Source organism: Vulpes vulpes, chromosome 3 (genome assembly GCF_048418805.1).
Source record: "Vulpes vulpes isolate BD-2025 chromosome 3, VulVul3, whole genome shotgun sequence".
NCBI classification, from domain to species: Eukaryota; Metazoa; Chordata; class Mammalia; order Carnivora; family Canidae; genus Vulpes; species Vulpes vulpes.
Window position 1 is genome coordinate 69,100,540 of NC_132782.1, and position 27,911 is coordinate 69,128,450.

At 43.7% G+C, this 27,911-nt stretch overlaps 1 protein-coding gene across 4 annotated transcripts in view; it reads right to left on the bottom strand.

The window, feature by feature from the left end:
- The window catches only part of SEMA5A (semaphorin 5A), a 472,307-nt gene that overhangs the window by 357,615 nt on the left and 86,781 nt on the right, over positions 1 to 27,911 (bottom strand). For 3 of the 4 annotated variants that reach the window (XM_026017648.2, XM_072752695.1, XM_026017649.2), the window contains exon 2: positions 4,152 to 4,243. The exons of the other annotated variant lie outside the window; for it this stretch is intronic. The gene's annotated coding sequence lies outside the window, so the exon portion shown is untranslated. The remainder of the gene's footprint in view (positions 1 to 4,151; positions 4,244 to 27,911) is intronic. 4 annotated transcript variants of the gene reach the window in all.

Below are 27,911 nucleotides of genomic sequence, written 5' to 3' on the forward strand. Positions count from 1 at the left end.
TGTGAGCTACAAGAAGCTGGAAAGCAGGATTCGAATCCAGGTATATGAGTGTGAGCTACCCTCCCCTTGGCATGATCGTTTTAGCACTGTCTATGATTTTTGTTACCTAAAAATAATATGTATATATATCCAGCAAAAAAGAAATAAGTTGCTTTATACTGCCTTTACATGATGGACTATATGTGACATTAAAATGAGGTTTATCAACAATTTTCAGTAATATGATATCATATATGTATAATAAAAAGTATATAATAAGTGGAAAAACAATAGGAAAAATTTTATGTTTATTGTTATTTCCACTCTGTAAATTCCTTATCAAAAATATATTATAAAAGACTACATTAAATGGCAATAGTGTTAGTCCATGTCAAAAGCACTATGGGTGAATTTTTTTCCCCTTCTTTTACACAATTTCTATGATGAGCACTCACTACTTTAATCTTTTCTTTTTCATTGTTTTTAGATTGCACATGTATAATACTGCTGAAAAACTACAGCAGTGAATATGTGACTCATAAAGTGCAAACATCCTCAAACATAGAGATAATCTGTTTAGAGTATGGCATACATTGCTGATATATGTTCTAGTAGACTTTTTAACACACATGCACTTGTGTGTACAGATTATGTGTATGTGTTTAAGATGAATGGGATTTTATTAAATACATTATTTTGAAACCTGCTGTTTCCAGTTAATAAGATGCCATATATAGTTTTCCAATACTTTTGAATCTAAATTTACCTTTTTATATCATTGCTATTAAAGTGAAGAATCCTTTCAATACTCATGGAAAAAAATACCTAGGGACCAGTGGCTGTATCAGGCTCATGGGCTTGCTAAAGTTATGTGTTTCTATGAATTAAGGAAAGGATAAATAATTAAACAAAAAGAGCACTTTTCTGCTCAAAATCCTTAAAGAAACAAAAACTATTCAGTTTTCCCTCACTCATCTTTAAGATTTTATTTATTTATTTAAGAGAAAGACAAAGAAAGAGAGGAGAGGGACAGAAAAGAAGAGAGAGAATCCCAAGTGGGTTCCACACTGAGCTCGATCTCACACCCCTGAGATCAGGATTAACACCTGAGCTGAAATCAAGAGTCAGACGCTTAACTGAGTCACCCAGGTGCCTCCCCACACACCCATCTTTTTAGATGATAACCAGTACAATAATCAGATAGGCCTTCAGGTGTCAGAAGTATCCTTCTGTAAGAAAAAGTTAAGACAAAAAAAAAAAAGAAAGAAAGAAAGAAAAAGTTAAGACAGTGTGGTACTGGCACAAAAACAGACACATAGATCAATTGAACAGAATAGAGAACCCAGAAGTGGACCCTCAACTTTATGGTCAACTAATATTCGATAAAGGAGGAAAGACTATCCATTGGAAGAAAGACAGTCTCTTCAATAAATGGTGCTGGGAAAATTGGACATCCACATGCAGAAGAATGAAACTGGACCACTCTCTTTCACCATACACAAAGATAAACTCAAAGTGGATGAGAGATCTAAATGTGAGACAAGATTCCATCAAAATCCTAGAGGAGAACACAGGCAACACCTTTTTTGAACTCGGCCACAGTAACTTCTTACAAGATACATCCATGAAGGCAAAAGAAACAAAAGCAAAAATGAACTATTGGGACTTCATCAAGATAAGAAGCTTTTGCACAGCAAAGGATACAGTCAACAAAACTAAAAGACAACCTACAGAATGGGAGAAGATATTTGCAAATGACATATCAGACAAAGGGCTAGTTTCCTAGATCTATAAAGAACTTATGAAACTCAACACCAAAGAAACAAACAATCCAATCATGAAATGGGCAAAAGACATGAAGAGAAATCTCACAGAGGAAGACAGAGACATGGCCAACAAGCACATGAGAAAATGCTCCGCATCACTTGCCATCAGGGAAATACAAATCAAAACCACAATGAGATACCACCTCACACCAGTGAGAATGGGGAAAATTAACAAGGCAGGAAACCACAAATGTTGGAGAGGATGCGGGGAAAAGGGAACCCTCTTACACTGTTGGTGGGAATGTGAACTGGTGCAGCCACTCTGGAAAACTGTGTGGAGGTTCCTCAAAGAGTTAAAAATAGACCTGCCCTACGACCCAGCAATTGCACTGTTGGGGATTTACCTCAAAGATACAGATGCAATGAAACGCTGGGACACCTGCACCCCGATGTTTCTAGCAGCAATGTCCACAATAGCCAAACTGTGGAAGGAGCCTCGGTGTCCATCAAAAGATGAATGGATAAAGATGTGGTCTACGTATACAATGGAATATTACTCAGCCATTAAAAACGACAAATACCCACCATTTGCTTCAACGTGGATGGAACTGGAGGGTATTATGCTGAGTGAAGTAAGTCAATCGGAGAAGGACAAACAGTGTATGTTCTCATTCATTTGGGGAATATGAATAATAGTGAAAGGGAATATAAGGGAAGGGAGAAGAAATGTGTGGGAAATATCAGAAAGGGAGACAGAACATGAAGACTCCTAACTCTGGGAAACGAACTAGGGGTGGTGGAAGGGGAGGAGGGCGGGGGGGGTGGGGGTGAATGGGTGACAGGCACTGAGGGGGGCACTTGACAGGATAAGCACTGGGTGTTATTCTGTATGTTGGTAAATTGAACACCAATAAAAAATAAATTTATTATAAAATAAAATAAATAAAATAAAATAAAATAAAATAGAAAAAGTTAAGTCCAAAAAACATAGAACCACCTCATTTAACGTATGTGGCAAAGGAGATCACCATGTTATCCCATGATTTATGTGCATCAACCTTGTTCAAACTTGACTCTTATAAACATCTGGTTTTGCTCATAATAAAAGAGGAAGATGTGATACCAGAACACTTTTGAGCAACACAATTATCAGACAGCCCAAAATAATTGCATGTTTGCCCTAATAAGTATAAGCAATAGCATTTTTAAGGGTGCAAAATAAAAATGTCACAGTTAGAAACTACACAGAGACCAAAAGAGGAAATGCCATCTGATCTTATTTCATAAAAGAGTTATACATTCTAGACTAACTAAAAACACTGAAAGAACAGTGTTTATCAAGCCTACTTGGAGCAAAGCTGCAAGCTAGGTGCCTGCCTTAAGCTAATACACTTGGGGCCTACAGACTTATGTCAAGCATTGGACAGCAGATGCATTTATTCTAAAGAGTAGGTTTTGGGATGCCTGGGTGGCTCAATGGTTGAGCATCTGCCTTTGGCTCAGGTCATGATCCCAGAGTCCTGGGATGGAGTCCCTCATCAGGCTCCCTGCAGGGAGCCTGCTTCTCCCCCTGCCTATGTCTCTGCCTCTTTCTCTGTGTCTCTTATGAATAAATAAATAAAATATTTAAATAAATAAATAAATATAAAAATTATAATTAAAAAGTAAAGAGTAGGTTTTTACAATTACAGGAGACTTCATTAAAAGTCACTTAAGATTAAATTCAGAGCATCCAAGCGAAATTTTGCTAAAGGACTCATACCTACTGGCCACTAAAACACACTTACTCGTCATACTGTGAGATCTCTGAGTGCTGTAAGTATACAGACCAAGGCTTGGTAAACTACAGTCTATGGGCAAAATCCAGCTCAGCTGGCCTCTGGTCCTTGTAAATAAAGTTTTATTGGAACACAGCCTTGTCTGCTCATTTGCCTATTGTCTGTGGCTGCGTGAGTGCTTCAACATAGAGTTGAGTTGTTGAAACTGAGATTTATATAGCCAGCAAATCCTAAAATATTGACTAGCTCACCCTTTGCAGAAAAAAATTGCCATCTCCTGATTTAGACAGTTGTTTGAAAAACTAATTTCTTACTATTTATTGTGAGCTTCTCTTTTTTCAGTAAGGGAAAAAAAATTAAAAAGCGTGTCTGCCTGATTCTCAGAAAGTATTCCCAGCACTATGAGATAGTATTATGTTAGGCTTAAGAACACGGGTTCAAATCCCATCTCTGCCTCCGATTACTTGGGGAATCGTGAGCAGATTGCCTCACCTCTCTGGGGCTGCGTTTTTTTGGTCGTTCACTGCCATTTTTAACAGCAGAGATAAGTGACACTCATAAGCTATAACTGTGTCTCAATCTATAAAACTGGCGGTGTCTTCATTTCCCACAGAGGTGTTTGACTTACCAAGGAGGGAAAGGGGGGAGCGTTTCCTGGATCATGTATCACACTACGGATCCACAGCACCTGGGCACTCGAGCCCACCTCACATGCCGGCACTTCAAAAAACAAAAGAAAAAAACAGATCCTATTAATCCATTTTAAAAGAGGCTATGGTCATTGCTTATCAATTCTAGAAACTTCCAGGAAGGCCCTGCATAACCAGCAAGCTGTTTTAGTGATGTAAGACTTAGAGCAAAGTGACCCAGGACAGCTCGGAAATCACAACAGATAGCCCTCGCCTTATATCCCACATACTGACGGGTTTCCTTCTTCAGAAAAAGAAAAAAACAATTCCTATGCCGTTAACATATGCAAACACATCTCATGAAACACCAAAAGGACCATCGTTTCAAACCCATGTAAATTACCTTAAGCATTTTGAACATCAAATTCAGATTGGTTATGTGAATTTACCAGTTTTATGAGGGCTCTTTCATCCTGTTGTGGGGTATATATTGCACTTTAAGTAATGCATTTGAAAAATAAGAAGCAAAGGCAGAAGGCAGAGAATAAACTATACCAATAATTTGAACCTGTATTTTTATTTACACATTAATTTATTTGGTGCACAAGAAACTTTATTAGGAAAAGAACTGTAAACCATGAAAGCATTCACTTCACTAAAATGAATTCATATTATTCCACCAACTAATCACCCCCCCAATCTCTTCAATTTAACATAAAAATCCTGAAAACTTGATACTCTAATGTGACAGAAAGACTACTACAAGAATTAGCCTCGCTAGAACCATATATGCCAGAAACTCAAGAAATGGGTTACCATCCCTTTCTGATTCATAAAGAATGAATTCGTAGTGAGGGACACCTGTTACTTCAAATACTGTCCTTTCAGCGCTCATGCAGGTTCTGTTGTCCTAGTTCACATAGTCTCTTTCTACTCCCTGCTCTGCAGCTTCTGGCTTCCAGTAAGCCTGGAACACAATGACGTTGCCTATCCCCACACATACACTTGCATAGCAGCTAGAATGATGATGAGAAAAAGGGAAGAAGAACTTCCCGGAACATTCTGGAACATTCTGGCTATTCCTCTATGCAGTGGTTCCCACACTACTTCAGTAATTATCTAAAGGCCATCTGCCTGCAGAAAATAAACTGAATTCCAGCATCTGGAAGTTTGTAAAATTTTATATCTGTTGAAATCAGCCGTTTGGAAGTCTTGAGGTCCAGAGGCCAGAGGGCAGACTAAGTGACACTGTCTCTCCATGAGGCTCTTTGCCCCCATCGGGTGCCTTTGGTTAGTTCACGGGAAGCCGGGGGCAATCCCAAACAACACATTCAGAACTGCCCAGGAAAGCCCGCACAGCCCAGGTGCGCCCACACACACTACAGCATCACCAAGCCCAACGTGGTCCCAGCTGAGTCTTTGAAAGCCCGTGACATCATCCTTTGGACAAGAGGAGGTGCAGATGCAAATCCTTGAGGCCAAAAGAGGAGTAAGGGAGCTCTCTCCAAGGTAAGAAGGCATACTCAGTCCAGAAAAACTTCGTAGGAGCAGCTAAGTCCTCTCTCCCACCACCAATCTCTCCTTTGGCTGTGGCAACAAACATGCTAGTCTGAACTTCTTTATACAATGGCATGTTGGAATACACCCGCATCCTCTCTTGAGCCCCAACATGTTTTAAAATTAGCCCTAAAATGTCTTTGTGTTTGTTTATTTCTTAGTTAAAATTTAAGGGACAAGGTTGGACAGACCCACTCATTATTGCCAGGAATACCTGGCAATTTCTATAAACTCATATGTGTCAGAATTAAATTTAAAACAGGGCTGATAATTAGGTCTAAAGGCTGAGCTCTCCTATCTTCCGTCAGCGCAGTCATAAATTAGTTGATAGGGTCCCCAGCTATAAGATCTAAGAGTCACACCTGCGGAGGATGGCCATCCTCCGAAATGTCAAAAGACTCAGAGGCCAAAAAGGGCACTGCTGGGAATTCAGAATCATTGACTCAACCAGATAAATAGTGCAGAAGAGGACTCCCCCTTCAATCCAGGCAGGAACAGCCCACAGTGGGGACGGCTGGATGCTCCAGGGCCAACTTCTGATTTCAAAATCAAGCCCCTCTCTTATGAAAAGGCACCACTCAAGTGGCACCATGCCCAGTGCAGAGTGTACACAGCACGGTGGACAACAAAACTCCCTTTAGAATCCAAAGCTTAAACTGGAAACCACTTCCTACAGGAGGATTCAGGGGCATCCACCTTGAAAGGTTCTTACCCTGTCTGTGTTTACATCAGTGGTAAAGAAGATTTTTTCCCACCTTGGTGCCTGATGCCCAGCAAACAACATTGGGACCTCCTACACTAGGAGGTCAACCTTGTCTGGGTTGGCGTTCCACCCTCTGAAGGAATACACCACACTCAATACAATACCCACATGTACCGAGCAGTGTAGACTTAGCAGGAGAAGCCACAGCATCAAGGCAGTGACCTTGTCTAAGAGCTAAGTTAAAGTCACAGACAAAGGCCCCTTCGGGTCCATGGGCTGAGCACTCCCCTCCTCCCCCCATAAGGTCACAGATTCCCTGATGTATAAACCATAAATCACTGACATATTTTCCAGAAAACTAAGAAGAAAGTCAAAAGGTAAAGAAATGACAAAGCCCCAGAGGGTTGCCTCAGGCTGTAGGTCGGAATATTTTAAAATAGATATTTAACTACTCATCAAATAAGAAATAGCTTATGTTTTATTAAAACAAAAAAGTTCCCATTTGACTCAATTCTGTATTATCCTTACTCTTTTCTCTTTTAGCTTGGTATCCACTTTAGTAGAAACAATGGCCTAAATCCTCCGCATCAGAATTCTAGGTGACAGCCTCACTCCAGAAAACACTGCCCCTGCAGCAGTCCTTCATGATTTACAAACAATAAACCTTCCCTAAAAGTTGCACCCCGTGGCCACCTTCACAGGCTCTTAAAACTCTTAATTGAAATGCATAAATAAAATTTAAACATCAATTATAACTTCCTAAGTGCCCATCAGCACATGGCTTTCTGCTAAAATATGCAACCTCCCCAGCCTGACCTCCTCAGAAAGAGGAAAAATGTAGATTTAAACATTCTTCTAGAAACCAAAGGTCAGCTGAGCAGTGGCCTTTCTCCTATGGATACAGGAGAAAAATTAAAATTTCAAGGCCAGTCTTAAAAGCTCAATTTAGAAATTGTGCAACAGTAAAATCACAATAAAATGAAAACGGATGAGACCACCTGGCATCATAACGATGTTGAATGGAGTCATGGAAAGAAACCCCACCAGGTATAGGCTCAGAAAACCTATGAACTGTTGGACCAGAATGTCCCAACTTGTAAGAATTTTACCGGTGGTCATGGGGCTCAACTAAGAGACATCTTGCACTCAATCAGTCAGTTAACTGCCACACGGCCCCGTGCTTGGTAGGTGATCAGAAGACAAAGCAAGAACCCACTGTGCACTTGGGAGCTCATCCAAGACACTCTACAATGGGCCTACACAATTCTATAAAAGCCTGCAATTGGAGGAGAGGGAGAAGTCAAGGAGAGCTTCCCAGAAGAGAAATGTGATCTGGGATTTAAGGGACAGGTATGATATTCAGAGACACAATGAAGTGTGTCCGAGTGGGGTGAAATACAGGTGAAGCTGGTGGTAGATAAGGCAGGAATACCTGAAAACCCTAGACAGAATGAAGAGCCCTTTGGCCAGAGGCAGCCTTGGCTGGACCATGAATGTCCGGTACCACACTTGGGGTGGGCGGAACTGAGGAAACCCAACTGTGGGGCCAGCAGACAGGAGTCTGCAGGAATGCCAACTGAACGGGGCCCGGGGAAACATAGCAAGTACCTAAAGGTGGAAAGACAGGACTGGAGGACTGTTAGGACCACGGACAGGAAGCTGTCCTCTACTCCAATCCCTGGAGGAAAACAAGAAAGTAAACAGGAGAATGAATTCCAAGTGGGAACCCAAGGCTGAGGAGCAGGAAGTGGTGGCATCAGGAGGGGTGTGAGCACGGCCACTGCGGAGCACGGCCACTGTGGAGCACGGCCAAGTGGGAAGAGGGCTCCAAGGAGCCGCTCCACGGAACTCCTAGACGGAGCTCCTCCACTAGAAAGGCAGCCAACTAGGGAGTGTTCTCACAAGAAAAAGACAAGATCTCGTCCAAAGGAGGGGGGCCTTGAAGGCTCCGTGGAGTACCAGCACAAGAGGGAGATTTAGGAAGATCCATACGGCAGGTGAGCAGGGAGACGGGCGGGACTGGGAGAACCCAGAGGCTACAAGCAGCTGCCACTGGAAACTCCAGATTTGAAAATACTAAAAAAAAAACAAAAAATTGCACAACTATAAATCACACCCCATTTTTACAAACTATTACTGGTACAGAAAGTCTAGAAACAGAGCGTGTCGGGATATAAGACAATAATGTCAGCAATGAGAATCCCAACTTTCTCACTGCGAGTTAGAGTACAAATTAGGGAAAGGATGTCATCGTTTTTTCTCACCAGTCCAGGGCCAGCAGTATGGCTGGGAAGAACAATCTACAGAATCTGCTTGAAGAGAATCAGCAGCCTCTCTGCACACACAGTGCCCCTTTCTGAGACTGTCCCTAACTCTGCTCTTGTCACACGAAGTCACCTCCAACAACCTCTGTCATTCACTTCCAACACATGTGCCCCCCTGGACAGTGCTTGGAGAGATCAACAGAGGGCTTTTAGGGTAAAGAAAGATGCTGTTTGGGGCGCCTGTTGAGCACCTGCCTTAGGCCCAGGGTGTGATCCCTGGATCCTGGGATCGAGTCCCTGCATCAGGCTCCCCACAGGGAGCTTGCTTCTCCCTCCACCTGTTTCTCTGCTTCTCTCTGTGTCTCTCATGAATAAATAAATAAAATCCGGAAAAAAAAAAAAAGGAACGAAGGAAGATGTCATTTGAAGGGAAGGCAGCCCCCAGCCATTCAGAAACAAAAAGGAGGTGCCCACAGAAGGAACAGAAAAAGAGGAACTGAGGAGGCAAAGGTGGCCGTGAAGAGGACAGTGGGATGGGGCAGGGGAAGGAAGGGCCCAGGGGGAAGGAGAGGGAAGGGACAAGCATGCAAGAAGCAGCAGGCAGGTACCTGGGTGCTCTGACAAGGTGCGCAGACTCTCAGGAACATAAACCATGGCAGGCAGCCTGGGCCCCTGGCAAGAGGAAGGAGGGCAGAACCTTGCTCCCAGCTACAACTGCATTCCTAAGCAGAAATTCCAGCATTCAGGAAAACCACGTGAAAATCCAAAGCAAACGCCCAGTGAGCCTGAGGTGACGGAAAGTCCACGGTGCGGGGGTGGCCTGGCCAGTGCCATCGCAAGGGCGACTGAGCAGAGCCCCTGCCCCTCGGCTGCAGGCTGATGCGGGCCGGGCCGCAGGCTGGCTGTGGAGCAGCCTCATTTTGATGTCCCCAAATAGAAGACCACCGACTGCTTCACCTTCAAGCCAGGGCCAGGACTCAAACTTTAAAAGTTAGCTTCGTTTTTTTCTTAAAGATAGGCCTCTGGTTCGGTTCAATATCGCCACCAAAACTTGAAGCACTGTTGGACATTACGATTTGCAAATGCTGAGAGCAGCATTAAAAAGTGTCCCAGCTCAGGACCTTTTCCTTTTCTGCAAGGTGTTCTTCGCCCGTGGGCAGCTGTGCTGCTGCCCCGCCCAATTCTGCGATGGCACACAGCCGGAAGCTGGTAGTGTCTCCACCAGCAGGGCATCAGGGCAAACAGCTGGGGCTTTCAAACGAAGCTAAAGATCTTATACAAAAGTGTTTAACAGGACAAATGTACAGGCAGGAAAGAAAAATTTAAATCCGGGCTTGAGAGTTTTGACATTGCACCCAAAAAGGAAACGGTTTGCCTTCATTTCCTTATCAGTGTATGTGGCCAATCAGATGCATCTTCCTGCATCACAGTGGAGCACAGGACATGTAGAGGAATGACAGCCATAAAGCCACAGGCGCGCTGAGGGGCTCTGGGCTCAAGGAATTCCTCCTTTGGAAAAGTTTTCCCCACATCACACATGATCTCTTTAGTCACCAGCTAATTATTTTCTGTACAAATAATGCCATATATTGATCAACAACAGCTAATAAAGAATCTCTACGAGAGTCATCTCATGTGCATTTTAAAAGACAAGTGCCAGATGTCACCATTTCCCTTTTTTAAATCCCTGGGTGTCTTGGGGCCAACGCAGGAACACCTGGAGACCAGTCCCAGTGATGGCCGTGGCTGTGTGGACAGTGTGTCCTCACACAGGAACACAGGGCCTCACACTGGGTCCCTTCATGATGCAATCACCTGGCTCTGAGACCAGCAGAGGCAAATCCTACCTCCCTGAACAGGAAAGCAGACGCTTCCAAAAGTTGAACCCAAAGGCAAAGAGAAATGCACTTGTACTTGGAGCTCTCCCACCCAGATCCGCCCAGCCCGTTCCCTCCATCACACAGGAGGTGGTCACTGGGAAATGTGCTGGTTTGGAAATATTAAACACAGCTGAAGCCTACAGAAAACGGAAGGCAGAAAACTGGGATTTCATCTCTCAAAGTGTTGACTAATCCTAACAATGTTTAGGAAGAATGCAACCCAATTGTTTTCCATTTAGTCTTTGTGCAAAGTCATCCTTTGCGGAGCACAGAAAGCTGGTCGGAGCTGCTGGCCCTGGAATAGATGCATCGCCTGAGCGACGGGAACAGAGCTGGCACAGAACGCCTCCTATTCCTTAGTTTCCACATCAGACAGTGAGAGGTGTTCTGAGCTGCCGAGACACATGGGAACAGAGGGAGAAAAAGAGAGGGGTAAAAATGACTTCTTTATGAAAGCAAACAAGTTGCCAAAAACTAAGCAACTGCTCAAAATGAGCAATTTCTAAAATCGGCTCTCTCAGGACATCACCATCTCTGAAGAGTGACTACTTTCTCATTTCTGTCACCATGTGCCAAATTTTCAAAGGGCAGCCTCGCTCTTCCTGCAGGCAATTTCGAAGGGCTTGCACAAGTGGCTGATTTGCATGGGCAATTGGCCTCTCAGCTTTCATTTTGACAGCTAAATTGATCCATCCTTTGTAGACTACAATCTCACCACTCAGAAAGAGAAGGGTGTCTGAGGCTTTTTGAAAAATGTGGTCTCTCAATTCCTATTGATTCAGAACAACGCATCCAACAAGACTTACCCTGGAAGCAGTAAGTAGCTTACCCCCAGAGAAGACAGCCAAGCTTCAATTCTAAATCTCAAATCGAGGTTTAATTCTTAGATCAAAATTTAACTTGAAAAAAAAATTATTTAGCTACTGTTGTTGCTTAACTTTTTTTTAAGATTTTATTTATTTATTTATTTATTTATTTATTTATTTATGAGAGACACAGAGACAGAGACAGAGAGGCAGAGACACAGGCAGAAGGCTAAGCAGGCTCGCCACAGGGAGTCCGACGCAGAACTCGATCCCGGGACTCCAGGATCACGCCCTGGGCTGAAGGCAGCCACCAAACCATTGAGCCACCCAGGGATCCTGCTTAACTTTTATTAAAGCAGACAGGAAGGGCTTGGGTTCTTAGATGGGTCCTTTGGTCATTCCATAGGAAGAGGGAAATGTCTGCCACAGATTAAACCCGCAAGTGGCACCCAATCCTTCCCAGAAGAGAGCAGAACTAAGGCAGACAAAGGTCTGCTGCACGAGCATGGAGAAAAGAGGATAGCTCATCCCTGCAAAGACGGGGGACATGGGATTCACAAAGAACTGTTAGCAAAATGGAGATGTGTTAAATCACTCGGAAAAAAAATATTTTCCTAGAAAAAAAATAAAAGAACAAGATAGCAGGTTTTAGGAGTTGCTAGCCATAAAAGAGGCTCTCTCTCCAACTGAGGATAGAGAAATGAAAAGACGTCCTCTTTGAATTCAGGAAGGGCAACTGATGGATACAGATCCATGTAAGCCAACCCAAGCCAATCTGCATGCTGGTCTGTGTCAGTTCTGGGTCTTCCATGACTTTATGAATTTTATGTACCTCAAGCCCAAGGTTGCTGTTTTGCATGGGGTAGGGTAATCGGGGCCAAGCAAATTGGGTCTCGACTTGCAAGGCAGTCTATGGTGTTGCTTTTCAAAATGTCCATTTCTCCAAAGATATGAAGAATAAAAGACTGCTAAATCCAGCTGAAATTAGTCCCAACTACCTGTTGGATCTTCCAGCGTCAAAGGTGGGCAGCAGGGGCTGCACAAGGAAGACGTGACTCATCTTGGGTCGGCCACGGTGCCCAAGAACGGCACTCATCCCACCTAAGGATCTCTTTCATGGTTTTGAGACAACAGAAGGCTTATCACTATAAGAATCCTTGGGTGTGTTGTATAACCAAGAAGCTAATTCTGTTCTGTCATCCTCTCAGTATAAATTAGTGATAAAAATAAGAACTAGGCTACTACGCAGTGAACCAGATGGTGTCTTACCTTCCTATAAACACTGCTGTGTTTAGTGTTTACACATGCGGGGGAGTAAAAAGATCTTCTTTTTTTCACATTTGGCAGTGAGTCATGCTGTCCATTTCAGGATGAACAGTACAGAAACTTCCTCCCCATGAAGAACCAGCGCAGCTTCCCTAAGGTTTAAAAACAACCACGTCAGCTGCCTTAGGTCAGTCCTGAAGCACGTTGCCCATCCTGCAGCTCCATCAAAGAGACCATCTGATCCAGTCGGACTCACTAAGTGGAACCAGGAGGCCCTGATGCAAACCTGCTGCTTCTTTGTAGGAGTCCAGACACAGCCTTCATATTTTTTTTCTTTTTTGCAAACACACCCTTAAAATTTTCGACCCAGGAGGCTGACTTAACGGCGCCCCGTTTGCCTGTACCCGTCTGCCACCATCCCGGTGGAGAGACCCATCGAACCCAGGAGAGCAGCGCTGAACAACCCGGGAAAGTTCTCGAGCGTCCTGATTGTAAAAGCAGCCACCGTTACAACCTAACCTTTCACTCAGTGAAAGCCCATTCCACTGAAGCAGCTGGAAGGTAAACAAGCCCACTAGGAAATGCAGACCACATCCTACAAGAGGACACTTCACGCTGACAAGCTCCGCCAGCAGACCTGTCAGCACGGGTAACGTGGGGAGGACGGTGCCTGGGAGAGTTCGCCCTGGCCCGACAGTCTGGTTGGGTTTGTGTTTCCTCTTCATAAACCATCAAGAAAACACCCCCCCGCCCCTCGCTGAGCAAACAGCATTAAACTGACCACTGGTGTTGGTTTGTTTTGTCCTTCTGATGTTACGTGCAGCTTGGACGGTAACCGCCCTCCTTGTGATTTGGACAAAGCTGACCTGAGTCCAGAGCCGGGTCCCGCCTGCCCTTTCAATTATATCTGCTCCGTCGGCCACCAGTGCTCAAGCCAGAGCTGCGCCTGCATCGCTGCTGGCTCTGCGATCCGCATGTGCCCTCAGTGTCTCCCTGTGGTGGGTCTGGTCTGCCTCTGCTCCGTGGACAGGACACGCGGCCCTGCCTCCAGCTTCCTCAAATCACCCTCTGTCATCCATCTGGTGGCCTCCGTGTCAAGGGCAGGTATCATGTCCCGTCCGCTTTGCACCGCCAAGGCCAGGCCTCCGTCAATGAGCACCTTCAAGAAAGACATGCAAGGAGCCTTCCTTCTCTTACATCAGGGTGCGTGGCAGTGTTAACAGACCAGGCGCACGACCTCAAGTCAGCTTGCAGGGCCACCCTTCCTATATGACATCCCCCGCTCATCACAGTCACCCAAGAAGCTAAGCCGCTCCTCCAAGTCCAGAGCTCGCTGGGCCCTCAGCAGGTGCTCAGGAAGGAGCAGGTACATGGAGGCTGTGCCCGAGTCAAAGTCTTAAGGAGAGAAAAATCACACCTTCCCGGCCCCGAGGCACAAGGCCAGCCTTGATCCCACCTTCGCTGAAAATGAAATTCTTTTTTCATATCTCTTTGGAAGGTTTTCAAGTCTCCGAAGAAGTTTTCTGATGCTATTCACACAGATTCCAGGCCCTGTTTGTACTCCTGTAAAATCCAAATCTGTCACAGACCCTGCCACACTAGCTGCCGCTATCTCTCCCCTTCCCACCTGCTGGGCCTGCGGGCACACTCAAGGAACCTTCCACAGCCTCCTCCCCCACCACCCCCGACAACCTCTCTGCTCACTCAGAGGTCTCCTCGCACTGACGGCGGCTCCCGTGAACAGTCAAGACAGGGGAGCAAGGCCAACCGGGTGGCCAGTGGTGAGCAGTCAGGAAAATACTTTTCCTCGGGAATATGGACACTATCTTTGTGAATCTCAGGCTTATCCTGATAATTCCCTTGGTAAACCCATATTTTGTAGATATCAGGAGAATTATTAAATAAAAAGTCCTCCAATTTGTGAATCAATGATGTTCAGCTGAACGGAAGTGTTTCCTCTGCAGTTGCTGATCAAAACGAAATCCAGATTTTCACTTCCTGGGCTTCTGTTCTCGCTTTACAACCAGGGCTTTCAGGCCCCTTCACATATAAACGTTCTGAAAACACCTGACCTTTGGCTGAGTCTGTCCACCTTGCCTCACTCTCCTCACTGCTGGGTCCCTCCTCACTCCTGGGTCCCTGATAATCCAGGGAGCTGCAGAGAAAAGACAAGCTTCCAGGAGTTTCCCTTCTCACTGTCCAGCTGCCAATGTCATATGTGGCTTTAGAAAACACGTATGTGTTCTGACCAACATGAACATGCAATTACAATGTAATTTACCAAATCAAAAACTTAAAAGCATTTTACGTAATTAAGCACCAGAAAATCACTATGCTCTTGAGGGCATTTTATGCTTGACTTCAAAATGTGCATCTTAATCTCAGTGTTACTTTTTTTGACTCTATTTAGTTGATACTTGTGATTCCGATGACCTCTTTTTTAGGCCTATGGAAGCGATGCTACTCAAGGAGGGTAATAAGCCTAACTGAATCCAGAGCTTTAAGTAAAGACTGCATAACTCTAGCATAGAAGACAAAACAATGATGCTGAAAATAAAGTCAAGTGACAGTGGCACACAGACTTGCCCTTGCTTTGGGTTTTTTTTTCCCCCAAACTATAGAGACTCAAGTTTTAGACTAAGACACTCTGGTCAAGTTAACCTTCTCATCCTCATCCCCTCTCCTAGGCTGGCAGACATCCAGCCTCTTAGCCGAGCTTGTCATCCATCCCACGAGAAGCATTAGTAACTAATTAGGGACCGTCCTGAAGGGGCACAGTCCTTGTAAACGTCAGGGAAATGAAACCATAAACAAAACCCCTCATTCGAAGGGAAAGCTGATCACATTCTAGAGGAGGAGGAAGGTGATAAGACTTGTTATTGTAGAAGGAACAAAATGTCTTGCCTTGTTGGTCCTTAACTTCTTTCACATGTTTCAGCTTGCCCTGGGAAGTAGGGGCATGGCTATTCATTATTTATTGACAATTTTCAAGTCGTGCCCCATTTCCCAAGATGGCAAAAGAGCTATGAATCAGGAAAGTGGCATGAAATTTTGGTGATAGCTGCTTTTCTCAAAGACTCGTAAGGTAAACCAATAAACCATGATTTGATGCCCTGGCATGGTGTTAATGCTGTTCCTTGATAGAAACACACTCCTCACCCCCTTCCAATTAGGTCTCTCCTATTTTCCTATTCTGGGGTGCACATGAATCTTTTAACAGAAGCTAAAAAGACACAGGGGGGTTATAACCATCCCAGGACTAGAGAGGAGAGGGTCAAGAAGAGCCCAGGCTTACTGACTTGCCTCTGCTGGGAACCTTGGGAGATGCCAAATTCCTTACCACCTTTCTTGGCTCCACCAAGGCTGAGACAGGCATTCACCTTCACAGACAACACATATCCACCTGACCAGCAAGTAACGACCATAGTTCTATCTGACCCATTCAGTAAAGGCGACGAAGATAATAATCATGACGGGAATCTGAATAGCTGGATGGTTTTGGCACTACACCAAATCCATCAGCCTTCAAATGATAACGTCTCAATAGAATCTTCCCCTTGACCCCTTTCTGCACTTCTTCCACGAGCGCCTTTCCATTTGTCAGCCCTACGGATCAGCACATTGGGCCCCTTTCTTGATGACAAACCCTTACAGGAAAGGAAGGGCAGAGAAGTTACGAGGATGTGAGCTTTCCTCCCTCGAGGACAGTCACTCCGGAAACTGTCACCGCGCAGAAGAGATCTTCATCGCGGCCAAATTCACTAGAGGGACCCCCTCCTTCTCCAAAATTCCAATTTGCTGTGACAGACACATGGCTGTCAAGGAGCCAAACACTCCTAAGAGCGAGATGCTCCGCACAAATTCCTAAGTTGACCTTGGCTTGTCAACAGAAGTCAGCAGCTTGGGAAGAAACAGCTGTAGAATCCCAGCCAACGTGGCACAGCGCCCGACAACACACAATCTCACCAGCAGAACACCTTCCACCCCAGATCATCCCAACCCTGCACCCAGTGTCTCCCACCAAGCCATGGAGGCCGGCGCTGGGTTTCGGAAGGAGGTTTCACAAACACATTAAAAGAGAAGTCACGGTGGGCTCCCTCAAATCAGACCACATTCCTTAAATGCAGACCAAATGACCCTTTCCTTCAGCTTTCCAGCCACACTCTCCTAAACCGAATTCAAAAAGAGAACAGGCAGTAAAGTGTTAAACCATAAAATAACCATCGACGTTACTTGTTATTCACACCTTACTAGGTAGATGTGCTTCGTGCCTCACCCAGCTGGTTATTCAAGGTGAGATTTATTACAAGAGCTTCAAAATCCCTGTTCTTCTCCAGTTTAATGCAAAAGCACTATAGTCCAGATTCAATGATGTCAAAAGAAGGACAGGCAGGAAAGCTTCCAAAGGGGCCTAATTCATCCCCAGGAAGAAGGGACATCCTGAGAACAGCTTCGGAGGCTGTGACGTCTTCCATCAGTTTGGCTGCAACCACCAAAACCATGGTAGCAGAAAACCCTGCCCTGCACATCTACTCTGCACCTGTGAGACTCCGAGTACAAAAGAAGTCAGGTAACTCCAGACACGACTTCTTACTTATGAATAACTGATATTCGTTAAAGGAAAAAAAGAGAGAGAGTCAATCTTCATTATTCACAGATTCCATTTTTGTGAATTCACACATCGCCTAAAATTTATTTGTAACCCAAAATGTGCCACTGTCTGGGAGTTCAAAGCTATTGAATTAACTATCTATTAAATAAGGTGTCTTTAAACAGAAACACCCATGAAACAAGGTTCTTTGCTGATGAGTTGATGAGGTTGCTGTGACCAGAAGCTTACAGGAGCCTAACCGGGTCTGGCCCCTAGGAGTGATGGTACGGTTTTAACAGATTCGTTGTTCATGATGAGCTTCCAGAGCAGAGTGCCATCAATAAGGAGGATGGACTGTAAATGAAGAATGTGAACAACACCCTAATAGTGTCCCCAGCTCTATCAGGAATGGCAGGGGCTGACTGGCATGAAGGTGGGCTGTGGGACTGTGTGTGTGGAGTGCCTATCACTTCGTGGAGGGAGATTAGGACCAGGCACCAGAAACTTGAAAGATACAAGCGATCTGATCATTCCTGAAAAGCAAAATGTGGGCCCTCTGGCTTCAGAGGGGCACGTAACTCATCACAGTAGCTGCAAGCTATGAGAGCCGTGGTGCCTGACTGTCTGGCATTAACAACCATGGGCAGAGACCTTTCTGAAGTCATTCTAGAGTGAAAATTAGATCCCTCAGAAACAGAAACCTGGACAATTACCAGCCATCAGGGATGACAAGCTGGTGGCCAAGGTCACTTGCCGATTGAGGGCTCTGGCCTTGGCTCACAGGACTCGTTAGAGCTCCCACTACATAAACGTGAACCAGATCCCCATCTTCTGTGTCAGATAATGATCCTTGCTCCAGAGATTTAGGAGATGATTACAGTCTAAAGAGTTGATTGTATCTCATTACACTTGTGACAATATATTCCTGACAACTGAGGCTATTAACTTGAATTTCCAAATACCAACACATGTCACACAGGGCCCCCTCTGACACAGTCCCATCTGTCATGTGTCAAATAGAAAAGTGTGTCCTCACTACACGGCACACAATGGAGAAAAAGTTAAACTGGTCCAGAGCGGTGACTCCTGTTCTTTTCCAGTCCAGGAAAGTCTTAATTGAACGGAGTCACTCTTAGTACACCGAAATCTTTCACATTAAAAATAAAACAAGCAATGCAATCCATAATTTCCCAAAAATAAAAAGGTCCAAAGCCCTTCCCTTCTTGCTTCCTGATGGCCTCACAGCCCTATGCTAGCAACTTCTCCCCTTTCATTATAATCTCAAGAACTATAACTACCACCTTTTGGAATAGAATTGCCTTCCTTTTAAACTGCTTTCCTGCCTTTATTATAATAATAATAATAATAATAATAATAAGAAGAAGAAGAAGAAGAAGAAGAAGAAGAAAAACTGAGCACCTCTCTCCACTTCTACGTGTATGCTGTCAGCCATCAAAAGAAAGTGAGTAAACATAACAGAAATGGTTCACATGTGTCTTTGGACTAAGAAAAGATAGTGATAAAATAGACTGTTTTCCAAGTTTAAGAAGAATGGTTTCTACCATGATCTCAAAAGATAAGCTGGCAACCTCCACAAATGCATTTACAAAGAAAAACAGAGTAGTCTGTAACAGCAATAAACCAAACCCAAGAGTTATGGACATGAGTCAGGCACCAAAATTTCCATCCCACGAGCATCAGACAGGGCTTCCTCTTGCCTACACCCGAGGCTGTGAATACTGCAAACTAACCACATGTCTCACGGAGTTTCCTGGTGGGTTAGCGTATTGTTGGCTGCATTTCTAGAGAAAGCACCAAGACGGGGCGGCAATGTGCCAACAGGAACAGGCCAGAACAGGAAAGGGGGTTTCAAAGTGGGATCAAGCAATCCTGTAATAAGAAATTGTGAGACTTTTTTTTTAAAAAATGACTATTCCATCTGCGTTTGCGGCCAAATCTGGTTCTATAAATTCCCTGATCTCTCAGAATACTAGATGCTAAAATAAGGATGTGCGTGTGTGTATATAAGTTAACGGGGAGCTTTAAAGAGATCCGGTGGCAACATGAAAGCGGGGCTTAGCGCCACTAGAATTGTGAACTGAGAAGCAGAGAAATGGTTGGTATTTGACTAAACTTACAGAAGACCCTTCTGGGAAGGGAGAGAGGTCAGCAGGGGACACATTATCTGGAGAGCCCGAAATGCACAAAAGCACTTATGGAAGAACCTGATCAAAGGAGCCTGGTGAAGGCAGAGAAGGAGCTCGAAGAAACAGGCCTCTGTTTGCCAATTACAGCAGGAGCCGGCTCTTTGTTTCCCAGAAGCCAACAGTTACAGGACTGGGATTGGGGCATAAATTCTAATTAAAGTACATCCTCTGGGTTCCCTGCAGAATTTCCCCTCACCAGCTTCATCTCTGCGCCACCCGGCTTGACAAAGCTCGGCTCTGTCCCTGGCCCAGCCAGGGAGGGAGTGTGCGTCCCGGGAGCACTCCTGCCTTTCTGGGAAGGTTCATCTCTCTTCTGCAACTGGCTGCAAATAATTGCTTCTGGAAAGGCAAGTGTCAGGCGCTAGGTGCAGGTGAGAGGAAGGATTTGGCTAGGGGAGGAGAAGGGGGGACTGGAGGCAGACGACACAGCATCACACAAGAAAATGTAAAAACCCTAATTTGCAAGGGAATTCAAGGGCAACACCAGGAGGCGAGAAGAGGGGGAGAGAGGAAGGGCTCTCTCTGGCTAGCAGGCAGAGAGCAGCCGGGGACACGCGTGACTGCGGGAGCTCACAAAAGGCGCAGCGTCCAGGGTCTTGGTGCCCGACCCCCCAGCCTGATCCTAAGGACTGGACTCTACCACGAGCCGCCAAAGGACAGGGCAGAGAAGGAAGGTCTAAGCTGGCCCAGCTGCAATAACAAATCCAGAAGGGCCCAACCACCAAAGCTTTGAAAAACAAACATTGTGATTCAAAGCCAGGGGAAACCCTGAGCACCGCACCACCACCCCCACCCCCACCTGCACCGCCCACCCCCACCCCCACCCCACCCCCCCACCCCACCCCCCACCCGGTGGGGTGAACTTAAAGAAGCAGGGATCACACCAGACGTCATTTTCAAAACCATTTGGAAACTGCCTCTCAATGAGGTGTTTAAATGACAATAGAGGCCCACCCGGCTAGAAGAAAAGAGGATCAAAGGGAGAAATCCTCAGAAGGATCCTGCTCCAAGAAGAGACTCAACTGATTTTTATCTCCCCAGGAAAACCTCCTTAGTGGCCAGCAGGCCTCTAAGCCCCCAGGACGGTGAAAGCTTAATACTGTCACCCCTAAATTTTCTAGATCAATACCAGCAAATTAGCCCAACTGGGTACCTATTTCAGAGCTTCTGTAAAAGAAGCAGTCTCCCTGCTTGTGCTAAAACCTGCTGCTGCGGACAGTGACTCCCACAAGTAAAAACTGTGGCCCAGAAATTCCCAAGTAACTTAAGAGAAACAGATCTTGTCATCTACCTGGGATGGCTACATGTGAGTCAATCTCCAACTCGCGCTCTCTTTCTTATAAAAACTTTTTTTAAAAAAAGATTTTATTTATTTATTCATGAGAGACACAGAGAGAGAGGCAGAGACACAGGCAGAGGGAGAAGCAGGCTCCATGCAGGGAGCCCGACGTGGGATTCGATCCCAGGACCCCAGGATCACACCCTGGGCTGAAGGCAGACGCTCAACCCCTGAGCCACCTAGACGTCCCTCTTATAAAAACTTCTAAAAAGCCTCCCCATGAGGAGGAATGGCTCTATACCCAGAGTTCAAAACCTGTTACTACTTTCTCTGGAGAGCAGGAACATTTTTTAATTCCTCCCAAGTTTCTTCTGCTATAAAAACAGGATAATAACAGCAACCAGGTTACAGGAAAGCTGAGTTTTCAAAACCCTGTGTCCCAAGTTCCTGATTCCAAAGTGCTACTCAACATGATTATCACTGTGCCAGTCCCGATGGCCAAGGGTGTTGGAGTTCATCTATCCTATCTGCCTACATCTATAACTCCTCCTCATGGCTTAATTTATAAAATAAAGATAGTATGTCAAATAATTTCTTTAATGCCCATTTCGGCTGTAGAAAATCACATGGCCCTGGGTAGTTCAGTCGGTTAAGCATCCAACTCTTCGTTTCAGCTCAGGTCCTGATCTCAGGATCGTAAGATTGAGCCCCATGTCAGGCTCTACTCTAGTGCATAATCTGCTTGAGATTCTCTTTCCCTTTCCCTCTGCAGCCCGCCCCCCTGCCCCCCGCCCACCCCCCCAATCATGTTCCCTCTCTCTAAAGAGGGCAGCCCAGGTGGCTCAGCGGTTTAGCCCTGCCTTCAGCCAAGGACCTGGTCCTGGAGACCTGGGATCGAGTCCCCCATCGGGCTCCTTGCATGGAGCCTGCTTCTCCCTCTGCCTGTGTCTCTGCTTCTCTCTCTCTGTCACTCATGAATAAATAAATAAAATATTTTAAAAAAAGAAAAAATCAAGATGTCTTGGAATTTGGTTTCTTCTGTACTTTGCAACTGTAAAGGCTCATTCTATCCCTACCCTGACGTTTTTTTTCCTCCTAGCAACTTTTCCAAAGAAAGAAAAAAATCCACTAAAATACAGTAACTTGATGCCCACTGTGGTGCTTTTTTAAAAAGTCACAGGATAAGTTTTTGATATAAAGCACAAAACGAAAAGAAAACTTATTCTTCAAAAATCAGCATGTCTCCTTTTATTTAAGAATGTTTTTGCCAAGTGTAGAGGTCCAAAGAGCTGTTGACAGATAGGTCCCAATTTTTTTTTTCCCTAGAGATGGTAGTTTTGTTCTAAATCTTCAAGTTGGCTACACCTTAAAAATTGATTTGACCAGTTTTGCGATCTTTCTCAAAATTTCAGAATATAGAAAGTATACATAAGCCTGAAGTGACGGTCTGAAACTAAATGAGCAATTGCCACTGATGCACATTCCTCAAATCTTAAGCTGCTCCACTGTGTAAGCACATCAATCACAAACCTGTTAGTGAGATATAGAGAGCAGCACACATCTCCATGTGGTCAGCATGTAAATTCAGGCTGCCCATCAAACCACTTGTCTGGGCCTGCATTACAAGTCCATAAGCTGAAGCTCCAGGATGGATGAGGGAAAGTCTCCAAACAGGGCTGGATCTCCATGTTAAGAGCCAAGTTTGCTGTGATCTGTATCACAGGAAGCCCTGAACTGCACAGAGCACACGTGCACTTTGCTCACATTTGGGAGACTCAATGGTAGTTCATGGGCAAATATAAGAGGCTGAGAAGCTGGGGCAGGGAGCCCCAGAGTTGTATACATCTTACAATCAAAGTTGTGTGAGTAGTGGCTTCCTTTAAAGCCTCAAGGCTCCTTTAGCCTTCATTTAGGAGAAGATAAGCTACATTGAATGAACACTGGTTCAGGCAGTTTTTAAAGACTCAGCCCTTGATTTGATCTATTTTAACAGAAAATATGGACCATGAAGTTTTTTATCAAAAAATAAATAGTGCTTATTATATGCTATATATAAGGTTAATATCTAATATCCAATCTTACTTTTTTTAATTTGCCCATAATTACATTGATTTCCTTAAAAAATTAGAAATATCTCCCAGAAGCTACTGATGGACCTGTTTCAGAAAGAATTTAAGATACTCCCCAGGGATATCTGCCTCCACATGTTCATGTCCTTGGCATGATTTGATTCCTCTCCCTGAGGGTAAGTGGGACCTGGGACTTGCTTCTACCCACAAAACACAGCAAAAGTGACAAGATATGAGTGATTACATAATTATATTATGCAAGATTTCAACACCCGCCTTCTGGTGTCTCCTCCCTGGCTGGCTTTGAGAAAGCCAACAGCCATGCTGGAGGAGTCCATGTGACAAAGAGCTACAGGAAGCCTCCAGTAAGAAAATGAAGCCCTCCATCTTCCATCCACAAGGAAATGAATCTGCCAAGTGAACCTAGAGGCATGCCCTCACCCAGTCAAGCCTTCAGATGAAACCCCAACCCCCATCAATTGCCCTTGATTGCAGCATTAGGAAGAACCCAGCTAAGCCATATCCAGACTCCAGACCTACAGCAACAGTGATATAACAAATGTGTGTTCTTTTAAATCACTAAGTTTGTTGTGATATTTTACTATATTGATAGATAAGTCATGGGGTGCCTGGATGGCTTCGTTGGTTAAGCATCTATCCTCAGGTCATGATCCCAGGGTTCTGGGATCAAGCCCCACTTGGGGAGCCTGCTTCTCCCTCTCCTTCTGCCTATAGCTCACCCCCCTTATTCCCTCTATATATAGCAAATAAATAAAATCTAAAAAAAAAAATGGGGGACACCTGGGTGGTTGAGTGTCTGCCTTTGGCTCAGGTCATGATCCTGGGGTCCCAGAATCAAGTCCCACTTTGGGCTCCCATTGAGGAACCTGCTTCTCCCTTTGCCTGTATCTCTACCTCTTTCTCTGTGTCTCTCATGAATTAAAAAAAAAAAAAAAATCTTTAAAAAAAAAGTTTACTCAATTGAACTTATCTATCATAAACTATAAATATATCTTTTAAATACTAAACTCTAATAAGACTACTTTTACCTACAACACAAAATCAAACATTGCAAACGGCTCATCCACATTTTCCATTCACCACTCTGCTGTTCTTCAGATAGCAAGGCTTTAACCAAGTAAGAGAAAGAAAGTCACATAAGATCAAAACATTAACATTGGATCATGAGTTACTAACCACAGATACAGTTCAGTCTTTAAAATCATAATATACAAAATCATAATATACAAAATCACCTATAATCATTATAAAGTATTCCATCAAATATTGTCAAAACTTATTTTCAAAATTCTGATAGGTCATAAATCATCCCTAGAATATTCTGATTTTCATGTCAGCAACAGTATAATATAAATAAAGCATCTGGGTGTTTGTTGTTTTGAGAAAGAGAGAGAAAGAGAGCATGCATGAGCAGGGAGTAGAGAGTGAGGAGACAGAGAATCCTGGGCCATGCTGGGCTCCTTCTCACCACCTTGAGATCATGACCCGAGCCAAAATTGAAATCAAGAGTCAGATACATGGGACGCCTGGGTGGCTCAATGGTTGAGCATCTGCCTTCAGCTCAGGTCGTGATCCTGAGGTCCTAGGATTGAGTTCTGCATCAGGCTCCCTCCAGGGAGTCTGCTTCTCCCTCTGCTTATGTGTCTCTACCCTGCCCCGCCTCTGTCTCTAAGGAATAAACAAATTAAAAACAAAAAGAGTCTGACGCTTAACTGACTGAGCCCCCCAGGTACCCCAGGATCTGGGTTTTAGAACAGCCATGGGCTAGGTATTGCTAAATTGTATTATGTTAGCAGTTCAAGGGTTAGAATAACTGTAAACAAATTCACAGGAATGCAGATTAATAAAATTATGAATGCAGACATTTGTATTTTACACAGAACAAAGCCATTTATAGTTAAGCAAACATCTCACTATTTCAACATATCCTGCAGATTAAATATACTCCCAAACATGAAACATTATGAAAATGTATTAGTCAATTAGCGCCCGCCTAACAAAGCACCACACACAGGGGCTTAAACAACAGAAATTTATTTTCTCACAACTCTGGAGGTTAGACATCCAAGATCAAAGTGTCAGCCAATTAAGTTCCCTGGTGAGAGTGCTCTTCCTGACTTACAGATGGCCACCTTCTTGCTGTGCCTTCACATGATGGAGAGAGAGAAGCAAGCTTTCTGGTGACTCTTCTTATAAAGCCACTAACCCATCGTGAGGGGATCTAACCTGCATCACCTCCCAAAGGCCCCATCTCCAATATCATCACATTGTGAGGAAGGGCTTCAACATACAGATTTTCAGAGGGCACAATTCAATCCACAGCAATACACATCAAACTATTTTTTAAAAGCGTAATTATGAGTTAATTTAAATATGATTGGTATGTTTAAATGATTTTCTGTCTTCAGTTAAAAATGCACAAAATAAAACACAGTATGCTAGACATCCAAGTAGGAAAATTTTGCTACATATACAGAGCAAAATGTTTTCAATCACATCTTCATTTTAAGGAGTAAGGAGGGGAAAATGTTTTCCTCATCTTGACATGTTTATCAATTTGAAACAGAACCAAATGTTCCCAGTTTATATTTTCTAGCTCCTAGAAATTAGAAAATTCTTTGTTTCATAAAATCCATTCTTCTCTTGTCACTGAAAATATACAATATAAGTAAATGAAAATAAATGCAGTTAAGCCTTGAATAACATGGAGTCTGAGGTGCTGACCCCATCCCACCCCCAACAGCACAGCTGAAAATCCATGTATAATTTTTGAGCCCCCAAAACCTAACTACTAATAGCCTACTATTGACAGAAAGCCTTATCAATAACATAAACAATTAATACATTTTGTATGTTATATGTATTATATGCTGTAGTCTTACAATAAAGTAAGCCAAAGAAAAGAAAATGTTCCTTAAAAAATCATAAGGAAAACACATTTACAGTATTGTTCTGTAAAAAAAAAAAAAAATCTGCATCTAAGTAGATCATCACAGTTTAAACCCATATTGTTCAAGGGCCAACTGTACTATATTCCAGACTTATATTCCTCTACTGATAAGAAATCAATAAGGCTTTGTAATTGTGTTTTGAAAAATTATAGCTTACTTATTGCACTAGGACTTAAATGTAGTTGTTTTCTACTATCTATTTTGCCATTCTCATAAAGAGTACCTACCAATTATTCCTTCTATTTGCTGTCTTAGATTTCCTTGAACCCTGCTGAACAAGTAGCATATGGCTTCTCTTTGGACCTACCCCCAAAGATGGTTAAGAAACCTGAATACAGCCAGTCTCATTGTAATTTACATCAATCACAGATATGCTTATTTCTTTAGTCATGGGCTTCTCCTATCTACATCATGCAATTAGCATAGAAATTTCCTCACACAGAAACGATATTTAAAGTTTATGGAACTACATGGGCAAAGTGGGAAGATCTCAACTAATGATGGGAAGGCTGAATCCTAGATGTTATTTCACACTATCCTTCTCCTCCAGGTTCATAGAGTGCCCACTAAATTTTCCAGACTGTCCCAGAGGCATGGGAGAAACAAAGGTATCATTTAAGAAAAAACAAATGTAATGATCAAGGGCCAGCTTAGCTGGCACCACAGGGGAATATCTACAACAGTAGTGGTCAGCCACATGGAAACCTTAGCTGAGCCCTAACACTACTAATGACCCAGGGAAAGCAAGACCTTCTACTGGAAATTGAAAAAGCAATTCTTAGCTGCCAAGTAATGCTGGACCCAACAGTACAAAGCCATGGGGAACAGTTTTCCTAGTAAACATCTATAGTCACCTGGTTTTCACAGAACCAAATGCAGATCATTAATACCTGCTCAGAAATGCCCCACAATGTCATTCCAATACACCTAGCTACTTCCCTTCCCTGAAAGACACACCTTTAGAAAGTGGCGTATTTACAGACACTTGACTGCATGACTATACATGGGGCACACTGTCGTCACACAGACCTTCACAGACTGCCAAGTAAAAGGCAGGCAACCAATTTTTTTTAATTCACAAAAAAATAAGTGTAGTCTAAATAATCTGGTGCACTTACACATGCACACACATGCATGTAGTACCAAATACTTGGCATTTGCCATTCTATGCGGCTAGAAAATGACTTCCCATTCATCCTATAATCTCCAAATTAGACTTTCTAACCAGGAAACCAAAGACGAAGAACAAACTGGGACTATGAAACCATAAAAGTTAAAACACACACAAATGTTTTATTATTCCTTTACCTATTTCCATTGTTATGATGATTGATTGCATTGCTACACATAATCTTGGCTTACAGAGTAAAGGCTGCTATGACCAACTTCACCTGCCTAACATTCTTCTACTCTAGTTGCTGGGAGCATCTGTATCCCAAATCTCATAACTAATGGATGGTAAATTGTCAGAGAAATAAGGATGCACCTCGCATATGAGCTCTCATAAAGACTCAGATTAAAAGGAACTCTCTTAATTTATTTTAAATAAGGTAGTCTTATTTGGGAAAGACACAGCCTGAAAAATAAATAAATAAATAAAACCAGAGAAAGGATCTCAAAGACTAAGCCAAGCTTCTCTGATAAAACTAACAGCTCCTTCAAACAACCAAAGAGAAAGGGAGATTTGGTGATAAACTGCTTTTGAAAGACTTGCTTTATTTACATACAAGAGGAAACAAACGACACCTAAATTTAAGGTATTGCCTAAAGAGTAAATGTCCTCAACAGCATATTGGGGAAGGGCAGGAGGTCAGGGCAATATTATTAATAGTAAAGTGTGATTTTCCTAGCAAGCTAATTTGTTTTTTTCCTAAGTTTGGTCCATTGCAATCATTGTATAAAGAAAGGACTTGATCCTGAGCATGAAAGAAACACAGTGGAGCCACTACAAAAATAAAGCATTCAGAATCCAAACCATAAAAAAAAAATAAAAAAATAAAAATAAAAAAATTTAAATTAAAACTCTAGAGCTAAAAACGGATACTCTCATTTTGCCTGCAAAATTATACGTTCGGCAGGTGCATGGAGCCGCCAAGGCCTCAGCTGCCAACGCGGCAGTCCTCTGTCCCAAAACAGCTTGCTCTCCTCCACCGGAGCCACGCCAC